The 16,675-nt window shown below is 31.2% G+C and overlaps 1 long non-coding RNA gene across 3 annotated transcripts; it reads right to left on the reverse strand.

Moving 5' to 3' along the window:
• Positions 1–9,925: 9,925 nt before the first annotated feature.
• LOC123199971 lies at positions 9,926–16,357 on the reverse strand. Of its 3 annotated transcripts, none has more exons than XR_006498478.1 (3): positions 15,630–16,357; positions 15,160–15,539; positions 9,926–13,760 (listed from the first exon to the last, which is right to left on the reverse strand). It is a non-coding gene; the product is annotated as an uncharacterized LOC123199971 (long non-coding RNA). The 3 variants fall into 3 exon arrangements; XR_006498477.1 differs by lacking the exon at positions 9,926–13,760 and adding an exon at positions 14,333–14,557 and having other exon boundaries at positions 15,810–16,355; XR_006498476.1 differs by lacking the exon at positions 9,926–13,760 and adding an exon at positions 14,333–14,557 and having other exon boundaries at positions 15,630–16,354.
• Positions 16,358–16,675: the final 318 nt, after the last annotated feature.

The following is a 16,675-nucleotide window of genomic DNA, read 5'->3' on the forward strand; positions in this document are numbered from 1 at the left end:
TGTACGCACTCGTAAGCACTCAAGCATTCCTTCCCGTGACACCTACATAAATGGGAAGGTATTTTTGGAATTACAAATAAATTTGCTTATAAAAGTAAAATGACTATGAATTTACCTAAAAAGATTTAAACGGATAAAATTTTATCTATTTTAATTAATATCCCAAAAAGTTATGAGTAATGAGAAATTTGCAAATATAATTTATTTCATTTTATTATTAATTTTTTTTGGGGTATGGCAAAAGGAATCCTACCTACCAATAACGAGTAGCAATAATTACCTTCTTACTAATTAATTAAAGTGGGACCAAGGTGATTAGTGCCTTAATTTAATTTTGGGTCATGAATCATGACAAGGGAAGGCTAAGGGTTGAGCCAGGATAAGCCCTAGCCCAGATATATCCTGAAGATGCTTATCGGGCCAAGAAAAATATGAGATCAGGCCGAGAAAACTCAAAGGAGAAGGGCCTTTTTTGTTTTTTCTTAAATTATTTTATCTGAATTCTTCACAATTATCATATAACCAATTGTTGCAATACCAATGTTTTTGGACCTAATCATAGAGTCCGTTCGAATCAATCCTAATCAGATCAATATTTGAATTGGTGAACTTTTAAATAAGTATTAGAATAATATTTAAAATAGTTTTACCTATTTAATTATCAAATATAAATTTCAAATTACATTTAAGAAAAATCAAATTTAGTTTGGTAGCACTAGGGTTAGATTCGAACCGAGTTAAGCTCGGTTTGGTTCATATATAGCTAAGCTCGAGCTCGTGAAAGTCAAGCTCGAACTCAATTTGAATTCGATTCGATTTGTTTTTTGTTATTAAAATAACGTCGTTTTAATATATATTGGTCAAAACAACATCGTTTTATATCAAAATTTTTAATTGAAAAATCTGACGAATAGCTCAAGCTCGAACTCAAGCTCAACTGAGCTTGACAAGGGCTGACTCATTTTGAGCTCGTTCGAACTGAGCTTGAACTCGAGTTTGAATGGGTTCAGTTCGATTTCAGTCCTAGGTAGCACACATGACCATCTCATGTGTAGAGTATCAAGTTTGAGTCCTTGTAATTACAAATTTTTACTTTAAAAAAACAACTTTTCCTTGCAAGTATAGGTACATGATGTCAAATCCAAACAATTGTAAAAATTTTACCTCGATGACCATAAAAATTTAGAATTCCTAATACCCCCTTCAATATTTAAGCTAACTTTGGCCAAAAAAATGTAACTTACTTCTCTAGCCCCTGCTAAATTGTAGCAAAAGCTAAAAATAGATTTGAGTCAAATTAACCCCAAACTAAACACTAGTTTGAGTTCGACTCAAACAAAAGACAATTAGCTTAAGATTGAGCTATACTCACTCAAGCTAATCATTTAATGATGTCATGGAAGAAGAATCATCATTAGATAAGAAGAAAAGTTACTAGAGAGATGTCGATGTGATATTGATCTCAAACTAAACATGACAAGTTAAAACTTCTGTTTGAATTTCACTCATTCCAGTTGAACAATGATTTGAACTTATGCAAGCTTGGATTGAGTCCAACCCTAACAAAAAACACATCCAAGAAAATTAAAGTGGCCTTCAGTAGTCTTTGGATTGGCATATGAAACAACAAGTGGAGGCATAATTTGACAGTTATATTTGGAGGTATTTGCAGGAGAAATACTAGTGACTTAACTAAAAATGAAGTCATTCTTTTGTAAAGGTTACAAAATATGATCTTATTGATAATGAATCTATGACATTTGCCTAAAAACAAAATGAAAAAGATAAAGAGAATTTCATAATATAGCTCAAATGAAAATATAGAGCCATCTCCAAATGAAGGATTACAATGTGATATCAAATATCACTCAAGCAAAGCTAATGTAATCACAGATACCCTCAATAGAAAAGTGTTTTTATCACAGTTGACAATTTAGAAGGAAATACAATCAGATCTAGACCAAAAGTAGATTGAGTTAGTGATTGGAGCTCTAGCTAGATTGAAAATCAAATCCACTTTGGTGGAGGAGATCAAGACAATTCAACTACAGGATAATTGGTGTAAGTAGAGAATTCAAAAGATTCAAAATAGTCTTAAGACAGATTTTTAGTTGGTAAATAGTGTCTCTAAGTTCAAAGGTAGAGTTTGTGTTTCACTGGTGATAGAGTTAAGACAAAGGATTCTTGCAACGCCCTACAGTTCTTTTTACATTGCCTTATCTTAGAGGTGTAAAGATTCATTAGGATATGAGAAGGAGTTTCTGGTGGTCCAGTATGAGAAGAGAGGTAGATGAGTGTGTCGTTAAGTGTCTCACTTATTAGTAGATTAAGGCCAAACACCCAAAACCATCAGGATTACTTTATTCTCTAAATATACCCAAGTGAAAGTAGGGGCATATTTCCATAGACTTTATTATTAAGCTCCCCTAGAGTTCTGAATGGTGTTAATGTGTTATAGGTAGTAGTTGACGAATTAACCAAGATAATGCATTTTCTGCCTATTAAGGACACCACCCCTATAGATAAGTTGGAAAAACTATATGTTTGAGAGATTGTCAGATTGCATGGTATGCTCAAGACGATAATATCAGATAGAGACATAAGGTTATGTCAGCTTTTTAGAAGAGTTTACATAGATCATTAGACACTAATTTAGCCTTTAGTACAATTTATCACCCATAGATTGAGCAGACCAACCAGATGTTGGAGGATATATTAAAAGCTTATTGTTTGGACCATAAGACAAGTTAGTTTGAGATGTTGTCTTTAGTAGAGTTCCCTTACAATAATAGTTACTAGGTGACGATTCAGATAACTTCTTATGAGGCACTCAATGATAGGAAGTGTTATTCTCCTTTACATTAAGATGAATTGGGTGAGAGAGATGCATTGGTTCAATCTCTAGGACTAGAGATGACTTAGAAAATGATTGAGAATCTGTTACTGATCAGATAGAGAATAAAATAAGCCCAAGATTGACAAAAGAGCTATACCGAGTAGATACATCAAGATCTAGATTCTATATGCATAATAAAGTTTTTATCAGAGAAGCCTTTTCAAGTATATAATGAGGTTTGGGAGAAATGGTAAATTTGCTCCTGGGTAAATCAACCTATATGAGATAGTAAAACGGGTTGGTAAAGTAGCTTATATGCTTGCACTACTAATGAGGCTGATCCATATTCATGATGTGTATCATGTTTTATCATTGTGCAAGTACATTAGTGATCTTTCCCATATATTAAGAACCAAGGATCAACTATCAGAAGATTTGAGTTATAATGAGAGACCGGTCTAAATCTTAGATAAGAAGATCAAATAGCTAAGGAACCGACATATTTTCTTGATCAAGGTGTTTTGGAAGACCTATAAGATTGAGAAAGTTACTTGGGAAATAGAGCATACCATAAAAGATAAGTATCCTGAGCATTTTTTAGTGAATTCTGGGTTAGAATTCTAATAAAGAAGAAGGAATTGTAACATTCACAAGTATGTGTCAAGGGCAAAATAATATTTTTTTGCATAAGTTTAATTATTGTGTGAAAGATTAAATATGATTTGAAAATTAAAATGTGAGTTTTTAGTGACACGACTATGCATAATAAGGTCAAACCTATGTGTTATTGTCATATCAGCCAAATAAGATGATTAATGTAAATTTCAAATTTAAGTGATACATGATTATGTGTGCTGAATGTATTTCAATTTATATATAACATATCGCTGCTTTTTAATGATTATTATCTCTAATCCCCAAATGCGCGATTTTTTCCAAAAAGAGAGAAAGCGTGAGAGTTGATCAACCAAGCTTAATGATTGCATTTTTGGCAGCTGCTTTCTGGTGACATAAAGAAGGGAAAACTAGAGAGAAAAAGACCCTCTTGTGTGTTTAATCTATGACATATAAAGGTAAATAGAGATTTTTCTATCCCTCGTTGGTATATGATGTCATGCTATATCCAGAAGCATGCCTATGAGTATATTTATTCGAGTTCATATGTTAGTTTGTTTATAAAGTTTTAAATGTTTTGAAAGGTCATATATGTTCAAATAGTCAATTTAGTTATACTTTCCTTTGGAGGAGAACAATACTTCTAGAGGGAAATGTTACAACTGGATGTCTTTTTTTCATCCTCATCAACAACATGATTGTCGGCGATCTGCATTGAGATGTCATGGTCATGAATTGAAGATAGTAGTATCATTGGTCCTTAATTGGTTTTCCTTCACAAACCAATTTCAATCCTTTGTGAAGACAAAGCTTTGGCTGCTCTTCCAATAGCAATACCAAAATTTCCAAAACCCCATCAACTTGTCATGGAAAACTAGTAACACATCTTCTTTATTAGTCACAATATGTTTTTCTCCAATCTCAAAAATATATTGGAAATATTTAACGACACACTTTTTTTGGATGACGAGTCTATTAAGCTGATATGACCTAAGATGTATAAGAATAAACATAAGAGTTAATGTAGAAAAATTCTAACTCAAATGAAGTGACAAAATCAGGTAATTCAACTAAAAGGAACTATATAAAGTGGAGCATGAAATGGAGATTAATAGAATGCTACCCAAATATAAAAGTGAGCAAAGATAGAGGGAGAGAACTTTCTAGAAAAAATTGGGGTAACTTTAACTAAATTGGGAGAGCCTTTAGCCTCTTAAAAAGCTAGGCCATTTAGGAGAAATTTTTGGCCTCTTAAAAGCTGGAAGGAATGTTGCTATAGAATTTCTAGGTTTTACTTATAAGTTTTTTGGATTATTATGTCATTTTTCTAGTTTTCTTATGTAAATAAAGAAGTGAGAAAAAGAACTTGACGTAAAAACTCTTTCATTAATATTTCAAAGTATAATCAATACAATTTCCTTTACTATTACATTTGAGTTGTTGATTACATAAGGAGTACATATATATTGCAATGCTTATTCACATTTCCAACCATAACACAATTTTCCAGTAAATATTTAAAGAAGTAGGTCTTTGAGCAACAACAAGGTGTTTGGTTACTCTATTTTAGATTAAATCTAACTTACCTTTAGGTACCTATCAACTTGGATTATGAGCACCTGATTATGTAAATAGAGGCTTGTCCGATAACTAATGCAGTGGGAGATGAGAAAACGATGAGAGAAAGGAATTTGTATCCATTATGAAGGCAAGAAGGACTCGAACCATAACTATAAACACAAGTCATGGATTGTCCTTATGATAAAGGAAGATGATTTGTAAGGGGAGGATATTCTAATTGAGTTTAATGGAGGAACCAAAAAAAAAAAAAGGTTGAACTACTAGAAATGGAAGATTCCGACAACAATAAGAGAAAATTTCAGTTCCATCTTTAGAATAATAGCCATTCTAGAGTAAAGAGTGAATATCAAGGGCACTAATAACATATTTTAACTTATGAGTAAATAGTCCAAAATATTTAGAGATATTGTTAAAACTTGCCTTAACACTTATAAGTGAATTGACCATAGGCTACAAAAACAGTGAAGGAAGACAACATATCCAATTCAAATTTATTTATTTCAATGGATAGAACATTTTCTGGCAATTAAAATATTATTGTTACTAATCCACCAAACATTATTACCAGTTGAAAAAAATCTAATTACCACTTTTTTTCTTTTTAGTGCATGTGATTAAGACCATTAGAGGTGGATTCAAATTGAAGTTTTGGTGACATTGTTCATCCTTCCACTAATATTGTTACTCTACTAACAATACTGTTTATCTCATTGATAACCTTTCAATGATACAATACACCAGCTCAAATAAGTTTGTACTCAAATTGGATATTATAAATTTAAGTAAAACTAAAGTTAGCACTGAGTTTGGCTTAAATCCACCCCCAAAGACCATAAATGAATTGTTATTGCCATTCAATGTAAAATGTTTTTCATGCACACTACTAGAAAAATGATCTTCCACACCAACTAATTTTCATAGTTTTCAATTGCATTTAATCAATTTTAACTCTCACAATACCAATAGCCGATTTCAAATCTTGAATAAAAAGGTAAAAATGCATACTAATTCAAGAAATACAAAATTCATTAGTAAACATACCATATTCAAATATTTTTCGTTAAAGGAAGCTCATAGTAGTGAATAAGGTAGAAGATCTCATTGAGTTAAATATTTTATTATTGTATGTCACCAACCATTAGGAGGAAACTTTAACCAATTTATCTTTCAATTTTCCCCATACTTCAATTAAAAAGATTAGCTTCTACAAAGTTGCACCATTCCTTTTGTGTTGTCAATAATTGATCTAAAGATTATTAAACTAGTAGGTAGAGGTTTTGGTTTTGGTTTTATTTTTATCTGCTTGAAATTTGGGAAGTTGAATTTGAAAACTTTGGCTTTGATACTTGTTAGGATTGTTACAGATAGAATGTCGATTAGAGTGAAGATATGGGCAGCATATACATTGATAGAATCATGTGGACTTGAGTGCAAAGGCAAGTAGAGGGTAGATGTAATAGGCGGGTAACGAGTAAAATGGAATAAATGAACACTTTGTTTTAAGGTGTTATGCAACATCGTTTAGTTGAGTCTAGATTGAATTGGAATATTTATTAGATTCGGTTGTAACAATGAAAAAATAGGAGAAAAATATGAGTTTTGTTTAAGCAACCTTTGATTGATTTGAAAGGTCCTAACTCCTCGAATCATTTATTATTATTTTGGATTCCGTTTATTTTTTTTTTATTTGTTACCTACTTTAAGGGATCAACCTTGTAAATGTGTTGTAGTTCTCCTTGTTCTTATATAAAACAACAACATTGAAGGTTCTTTTATTCAATTAATAGTGTGTTGGCATGCTTTAATGTCCTAGAAGTAGACTGTTCGTGTGTTATTATGCTAGAGTGTTGTGATTCAGGTGTTAAAGATCCCAGGTTACTAAAAGTTACCACCTGACCTAAAAGCTTAAGCTAGTAGATAGATAAAAAGATTAGCTTTTTTGGTTTACAATGTTGCACAATTGTCTCTATTAAGTTAGTACTTGAATTAAAATAAACTCAATAAGATAAGCCTCTAAGGATTTGCAATCTCGCATAATTCCTTCAGTTAGGATAACATGTAATCTAAAAGGCTCTGATTTTATATTACCACTTAACCCTGAAGTTCAAGCTAGTAGGTGAAGGGTTAACAATAATACTTAAATCTCTACCTTCAATATGAATACACGACTACATATGTTTGTGTAAGTGAATATGTACCATTACTAACTATCTTATCGAATCCTTTCAAGCTTCATACCAAATTCACATAACATGTAAAATGATTTTCATTCAATTTTGCATTTACAAAGAATGCTTTTAGAGAAATTGTTGTCTTCCTAATTAGAATTAAGCACAAACACTAATAGCTAACTTTTTATCATACAGATGCAAAGTTCAAAGAATTAAAATTGTGTGTCTTAACAATGAGAACTAATTTATGTATTATCAATGATCTTGTGATTAAATAATTTTGAATTAAAAATAAAATATCACTCAATCATACAATGACATGTCATCATTAATACATATATTAGTACTTGAGTACACATAATCTTACTCCTTTTATAGAGTGAACAAACATTCTCTTACAATTTATGAGTAAAAAATTTATACTAAAATTTAAAAATCAAACTAAAATCAAGTTGAAAAACTTATAACAAAACCTCAAGACAAATATGATATAGCTTGATACCGATTGCTGACATAGTAGTAGCTCACCCAAAATCTGCCTAGTAGAGGTTTTAGTCTAACACATGAAACATGCATATGGTAAAGTATAATAAACACTTTATTTGAAATGACCTTTTAAATTAGTTTTGCTTATTGAAGTATTCAATTAAATTAGGAAAGCTTAGAATTGGCTTATAATAAATGATTCTAAATTATTATATGAGATAAATTCTAAATTAACTTTACTAATTGGAGACATTTTTATGTATTTCCACAATATAAATGTAAGTAAAATAGTATGTCACATTATTTAATCATAAAAAACACACTTTACTCAAAATGAAACAGAAATGAGAATCAATAATGTGGTTTAAGATATGTAAAGCTCAGGAAATGATAAACTGAACAATATTTGTCTCTACAACTAATATTCACTTTATGAATACTTTTAGTTTCATCTCAGAATGATAATTTTAATGGACAAAATTTTAATTCATCCAATCAAGTTTAGCATTCAATTATAGGGATTAAATATTAAATAACAATTTTAGTTTCATTCTAGAATTATCATTTTAAAGGACGATATATTAATTTTTGTCCACTTTTTATGATATCTGTTGTAGTATGTACATTTAAAAAAGATTGTTCTATGAGGACCATCTAATAGTTAGTGATCTTTAGAATGAAAGTTAAAATCTACCTCTGCCTCTAAGTGGAGAAATTATGCTTTCATCTATTCATGAAACCAAAGATGCCCATCAAATAGATGAAGATTTTTCCTCTCAAGAGGAATTCACCAGAAGTTACTTAAAGAAAAGAGGCATGACTACATTTAGAATCCAATTTTTCATTTTGTCGATCTTAATTTTGTGCATCATCAGTTTATTACAAACTTGCAGCTCATTATGTATAAAATGGCCCAATGCGCTTGACATATAAACATCTTAATCCTAAGTATGGTTGTAGTTAAATCCAGGCAATTTCAAATCTCGGATAATTGTTTGTTTCATTAATTCCACACCTTTTTATGTTTCAATATGCTGGATTTTAAGTTGTAACACAAGTCATAATAAAACGTTTACTTAGGATCCATGGAAAGAGATAATATAGAAGAAAATCTGATTTAACTACATGTGAAATCATGGAAAGAACACTAAGCCACTATAAAAGATTTTAAGGCAAGTTTAGAATGTCTGATATAAAGCATTTACTCAAGATCCATGGAAAGAATATGAGCTAAGAGATATTAATTTTAGATAGTCACAATTTAGTGAAGTTACTAAATTATGTTTAGACAACAAAACAACCATTAAAGACTTTCTACTATATCAGATATGAACAAAACGTTTGGCGCAGCTGGTACCTTATGCTTTCCTGTCGAGCAAGTTATTTTCACTCCAAAGGCACAAAGACATATCCACTGATGATGAAAAGCTGAAAGATAAGTGGCAGTAGGGCTGGATCCAAATTCAAGCCAACTCAGCTTGATTTGATGATCAATTCAATTCAAACTGAATTTGAATTGGAGCTTTAACATGATAGCTCAATTTGAGTTTGGTTAGAATCATCCTCTAATAGCACTATTCATGTTACTGAAGATCCTCCTAAGAATGTTCATGTAGCTCGAATGAGCTTAGACTCGAACTGCATATTATAGATTTGAATTAAGTTCAAACTAGTTCATGTTCATGCTCGACTAAATTTGAATGCAATCCTAAGTTTTCTAGGACATGACATGAAGATGTTCTAACAGAATGTAAAAGACATACCTGCAGGATCATTCCAGGTTCAACACTAAGCCACCATAAAAGATATTAGGGCAAGCTTAGCAAAAGGATTAAGTTTGGGTTCATATATAGTTTCACAACGGTCAAAAGAGAGCCCTACCCCGCCCTGTGGCATGTTCTTAACCATGAGGAGCATCAAGCTAGTAAAGTTAGATTGATGCACAAATTTAAGGTTATTTTTTTTCCAAATTATATCCTACTACAATAGATAGTTTAAATATGCAGATTTTCAGCACCAGAATTACTTGATTTGACATGTCACAACTTATTCTTGATTTTCAAACCCTAGTTCACGAGCTTTGAGTAATCAAGTCAACCTCAAACTTTGAGAAAAAGAATATCATAATTAGGTGAAAAATAAAAGTGCAGCAAACAACCTTAGAACCAAGTGTCATGAAACATGGATCATATCACTTCATGCAAGTTTTATTGTTATTTCATTTTTTAACATTTTCAGTGTGCCATGCACATGTTACACTACAAAAACCAGTTTAATGGAGTATTATATAACCATGAATGTTTCCTTAGCATCAACTTATATACAACTCTAAAACAAAAAAAAGACACTGGAGAATGAAAAGTTGCACAAACCATACTCCATATCTTGACCTCAATCACAACCTACACCAATTTCAAATTATGTCAATAGAAGCACACATCTATACAACTAGCACATTCTAGTTCCATCTTTAGAAGAATAACCTTTCTGGGGTAAACAGTGGGTATTTAGGGCACTATCAACTTATCTTAAGCTGTGAATAAACTAGGAATCCCAAATATTTAAAGATATTGATAAAAACTGCCAATTGACCACAAGCTACAAAGATAGTGAGTGAAGATAACATAAGCAATCCAAATTTCTTTGTCCTAATGGATAGAACATTTTCTAATAACTAATATTATTATTACAAGTCCACCAAATATTATTACCAGATGAGAGAATCTAAATTCCTCCTTTTTCTCGTGTATCTAATTAAGGTCATAGGGGTTGATTCAAGCCAAACTCTCAATTTCAACTTACTGTCTTTTGTACAACACTACTTATCCCTCCATTGATATTGTTACCTTGCTAGTAAAATTGTTTATTGCATTGACAACCCTCTAACAATACAGTAAACTAGCTCAAAGAAGCTTGAGCTCGAGTTGTATATTATGAATTTGAGTCAAGCTCGAGTTGGCCATAAGCATGGTGCAAATCCACCCCTAAAGGCCACGAATGAATTGTCATTGTCATTTATTGTAAAATGTTTTTTCATGCACACAACTAGAAAAATGGTCTTCTACACTAACTAATTTTCATAGATTTAAGTTACACTGAAACAATTTCAGCTCTCACAATACCAAAAGCTAATTTAAAATCTTAAATAAATGGATGAAAATGCATATTAATTCAAGAAAAACAAAACCCATTAGTCAACAGACCACATTCAAATATTTCTCATTAAACGTAGCTCATAGTAGTGAAGAAGATAAAATCCATTAGTTAACACACCACATTCAAATATTTCTTGTCAAAGGAAGCTTAAAATAGTGAAGAAGGTAGGACACCTCATTGAGTTAAATGTTTTATTTCTTTATGTTACCAACCACTAATAAGAAACTTTTATTAATTTATATATCAATTTTCCCCATGTTTTAGATAAAAAGATCAGCCTCTTAGGTTTTACAAAGTTGCACCATTCCTTATGTTCAGTAAATAATTAAATTAAAAGATTATTAAACTAGTTCGTGGAGCCTTCGGTTTTATTTTTATCTGGTTAAAATTGTGGAAGTTAAATTTGAAATCTTTGGCTTTGATACTTGTTAGGATTGTTTATAGATAGAATTATGTAGATTAGAGTGAAGATGAAGGTAGCAGGTAAATTGATAGAATTGTAAAGATTGGAGTGAAGATATAGGTGACAAGTAGATGTAATAGGCAAGTAACAGGTAAATTGGAATTGGAATAAGTGAATGTTGTGTTTTGGAGTGCTATGCAACATCGTTTAATTGATCCAAATTGAATTGGAATATTTATTAGAGTTGGTTGCAACAACGAAAAAGCAAGAGAAGAATTTGAGTTTTGTTTGGTTAGCCTTTAGCTAATTTGGGGGGTTCTAGCTCCTTAAATTGTTAGTAATCATTTTGTGTTTTGTTTGTTTTCTTTCTTATTCTTCTTTTTCTTTTTCTTCTTTTTTTTTTTACCTATTGCAAGGGACCAATCTTGTAAATGTGTTCTTCTTCATATATAAAATAGCAGTAGTGAAGGTTCTTTCATTCAATTTCTAGTATGTTGGTTTGCTTTAGTTTCCTATTCTGATTCAGGTGTTAAAGGTTCCAAGTTCCTAACATTATCACGATAAGTTACCACCTAACCTAAAAACTTAAACTAGTAAATAGATAAAAAAATTAGCTTCTTAGGTTTACAATGTTGTTCGATTGCCTCTATTAAGTTAACAATGGACCTAAAATAAGCTCAATAAGATAACCCTCCAATGATTTACAATCTTGCATAATTCCTTTAGTCAGGCTTACATCTAATCTGAAAAGTTTTGGCTTGAATATTATGTTACCAGTTAACCCTAAAGTTCAAGCTAATAGGTAGAGGTTTAACATTAATACTAATATCTCTACCTCCAATGTGAAAACAAGTCCTTATGTGTGTTAGTGTAAGTGAATATGTACCACCGCTAAATGTCTTATGGAACCCTTTAGGCTTTAGACTAGATTCAAATAACATGTTAAATGGTTTTTCTTCAATTCTACATTGACAGAGAAAGATTTCAGAGAAATTTTTTTGCTTCCTAATTAGTATTTAGGCACAAACACCAATGCCCAACTTTTTGTCATACGGATGCAATGATAAAATCAATAGAACTATGGGTTTAAATAATGAATATTAATTTATATACTACCAATAACATATCATTATATGATTGGATAATTTTTAATTAAAAATAAAATAACACATTACCATTAGTACATATATTAGTACTCAATGTTAGTACACATAATTTTACTCCTTTCAAATAGTGAACAAACATCTTACAATTGATGAGTAAAAAATTTATACTAAAGGCTTTAAAGATCAAAATGAAATCAAGTTGAGAAACTTCTAGCAAGCTACAAGGCGAACTCGAAAGACTTTGGTCACAATTGTTGACATAGCAGCTCACCCAAAATACAACAATAGATGGTTTTAGTTTAACACATGAACCATATATATGGTAAAATATAATAAACACTTGATATAAAATGAATTTTTAGATTAGTTTTGCTTCTTAAAATATTCAATTAAATTAAGAAAGCCTAGAACTTGTTTATAACAAATGAATCTAAGTTATTATGCAACATAAATTCTAACTCAACTTTGCTAATTAGAGACATTTTTATGTATTTCCAAATCATAAATGTCAACAAAATAGTATGTCACACTGTTTAATCATCAAAAACACACCTTTCTAAGAATGAAACAGAAATGACATGCAATAATATGGTTAGAGGCATGTAAAGCTCATGAAATGAAAAACTGAACAATATTTGCAACTACAAAAAATATTCAATTTAGTGATGATCTCAATTTCATCCCAGAATGTTCAATTTAGGGGACAAAAGTTTGATTTCATCCACCAAAGTATAGCACTTAAATTTTAGGAACAAAATATTTAGGAAAGTTTTTAGTTTTATTCTAAAATGATCTTTGCAGGGGATAAGAATTTAATTTTTGTTCACCAAAGCATAACACTCAATTTTAGACATGAAATATGTAGACACGTTTTCAGTTTTATCCCAAAATGATCATTTTAAAAGATAAGATTGTAATTTATTCCACCTTTTATGAAATTTGTTGTAGTATGTGAATTAAGGGGATATTATCTTTTGATTACTACTTAATGGTTAGTGATCTTTACAATGAAAGGTAACATCTACCCTTTTTTCTAACAGGAGGAATTGTGCTGCCATCTATTCATGGGACCAAAGATGCCCACCAAACAAATGAAGGGTCTTTCTATCAAGAGGAATTCACCAAAAGTTACTTAAAATTAAGGGGCATGACAACATCTGTTAGAATCTAATTTTTCATGTGGTTGATCTCAACCTAGTTGAATCATCAATTATTACAAAACTGTTAGCTCATTATGTATAAAATGACTCAATGCACTTGACATATAAGCATCTTATCCTAAGTATAGTTGCAATTAAATCCAGGCAATTTCATCCTTGGATGATTGTTTGTTTCATCATTTCCACACCTTTTTATGCTTCAGTATTCTGGTTTTGAGTCATAAGGCACAAGTCATAACAAAGCACCTACTCAAGATCCATAGAAAGAAAATGAGCTAAGAGATGATATAGAAGAATGACATAAAGAATTGCGTGATATAAAGTTTCATAGCATGCAAGAAACTATGTTATATGGATTTCATAAATGAAAATGCCATGAAAGCTCATGCTATTGATTTTGCATAAAAGGCTTAGAATGTTGTTTATGATTCAGCACCTCATTCCAGTACATGCAATCATCTCCAACAAGAACAAATGTAGACAAAAGTCCCAGAGAGAGACACAAATTCAATACCTTGGCATCATGCAAAGTAAGTTTTAGTTTTAAAAAAATATACATATAAAATTCCAATTCAGTACTATCATATGAAAATATGTCAAAGTACACATGATTTCATGTTCCTTGACTTCAATCTACAGCCACATTCCTAGTGAACCTAAAGCTCTACAGTTGACCACTTGAGTTGTCAATGAAATATGTTTCAATAACCATAAGGGTTATCTATGCTTAATTAAATTTTCGCAAATAAGGACCTCAAATCATATACAAAAAAAAAAAGGTTTTGATGATAATAAGCCACAAGAACACTATAGAACTTCATCAAGACTTTTTTATTAAGCTGATCACTGATTATATCAGAAACAATGACTAGTTAATTGGTATGCAAGAAAAATATCCAACCCACCCACCAAAAAACTCAACCTTATTAGCTGAATTTTGTATATTATGAGACCTGTGATGTGAATCTATGTGTCACCTAGACTTCTTCACATTATTAACTGGACAAGTAATGGCATCAGAACATGATAAGAATGACACCAACCTGTCAAGCAACGCAAACTTGTTCAGTGAATTCATTTAAATTAATACTAGTGGAGCTCAAAATTTAGATTAAGAAGATCACTAGTATGAGTCAACCTGTTATCCAATGAAAATAGGGGACATTATCACGACAACACAAAAACAAACTTTCATTGAGAAAGCCAGTTTCTAAGTGGGCCAATACATGAAAACTGCTTAAGATCATATCTTCAAAAGGCAAATATCTAAATCAATCCCAGGAAATTTATCATCAGTGAGGATTGCAAGTTAAAAGAGCACTTGATTGAAGAGGGAAGAGAACCCAAAATCAGAAGCAAAAGTCTAAAATCTAGGCTGTAACAAATACAAATTGATTTACAAGTCCCCTTATATGTCCCAATTAAATTTTATACTCAACAGGTTTCTTAAATCCTTCCTTAATACCTAATCTTCCATGATAATAGCTTATTCATATTGAAACTACCCCATCAAGTAGAAAAAGATTAATTGCATCTAAATTTAGAACAAATCTACCCAAAAAATCACATAGAGTCAGAAGAATATTGCTGCAAAATACATGTGGAAACAAAGCTAACATGAAAAGATATTAGCAAGTAAAATTACCTGAGTGATTAAGCTCCAGGAAATAGAAGTTGTTTGTTGTTGCCCCCCAGAACCAAACAACAAATGGTGCTGAAAACAATAATACACTTAAATAAATTGGAAACAAAAACAGACCTAATTTGCTCCTGCCCTAGGAAGGAAACAAAATAAGAATAGAGCAAAATCAGCATGCTCAGAGAAGGGATTCCCAACTTGTACAAGAAGACTGCCTTCTTGGGTAACTTCATTCATGGCTACAAAGTCGCGCATATTTTCCCAGAAGTGAAAACAAACCATTTTTCTCATTTTAGGAAAAGTAATTATCGAGTCAAAGTTACAAAAGTTTTCATGTCAACCAAATCCAGATCACAAAGACGAAGCAAAAACATAAGGTAGCGAAGCTGCAAGCACATAAAAGGAAACAAAATCAAACAGATATCAGCAAGATTCACAAAAAGCAAAAACTTACAAACTTTGGAGTGAATACCCACCTGGGACAAGCTAAAAAGAGGAGAAAATACCGAAAATTGGATGTCGAAAACAAGAGAAAGAGGAGCAAGAACAGGTTTTGAATTTGATAAGCAAAGAAGAAGGTGAAAACGAGAAAAAGCATAAAAATTCCAAAAGAAAATTGTAGTTTTCCGTTAAAGTTAAACAGTAACCAAGCGTACCACAAGAAGTTCGCCCTCTTCAAGGACAGATAGAGGACCATGAAAAGTCACGCTTTCCAATTTCAAGCTCCATCATATATTATTCTTATTATTATAATATAAGATTAACGTACATATATACATATTCATCAAATCAATTAAATACGATCTTAAGTCAGTTTTAACTTCTCTCTTCATGATGAAGAGCTCAACCCTCAGTGTGTCACTTTTTCATTTTCTTCCCATTTTTAACACTCAATATTGAGTTAAGTCAAGAGTTCTACAGATACATATAGAGAGAGAAAAGTGGAGGTGGAGGTATATAAGCGAAAGAAAAAGTTTCAGTAGCCTGAGCTGTGAAGACGAGGGAGATGTGAAGAGTTTTGAGCTGTCAGAAAGAGAAGTGAGCACGCTCACGGATGGACAGAAAAAATTGGTCCATCTGAAATGGCACCTACCATTGAGCTATTTTGGCATGTTCACTTCAATTTGATATTCATGCCACGTGGAAAGTTTGGCATCATCTCCTTTCATATCTAATGAGAGTTCTTAATTAGAAAAAAAAAATCAATCTATTTACAACAAAAATTAACTATATTGTTAATATCAACCAATAAAAAAACCATTGGTTAGAAATGTTCATGTTTAAAATATTTAATATATATAATTTTATATACCTCTTAAACATTATTCATCGAATCAATGACTAATTGATCGATCAATTTTTTGATAAGTTGTCTAATCTAACCAGTATTCAGTTTTAAAATAAACATATTGCTCATAAATATTTGATATTTCATATAATCAATTTTTTGTGCGAGAAAAGTAGTTTTGATGTTGAGCATGGCTAACTTTCATACAACTATTGAAAATTTGGGCTATAGATA

Source organism: Mangifera indica, chromosome 17, assembly GCF_011075055.1.
Source record: "Mangifera indica cultivar Alphonso chromosome 17, CATAS_Mindica_2.1, whole genome shotgun sequence".
Classification (NCBI taxonomy): Eukaryota; Viridiplantae; Streptophyta; class Magnoliopsida; order Sapindales; family Anacardiaceae; genus Mangifera; species Mangifera indica.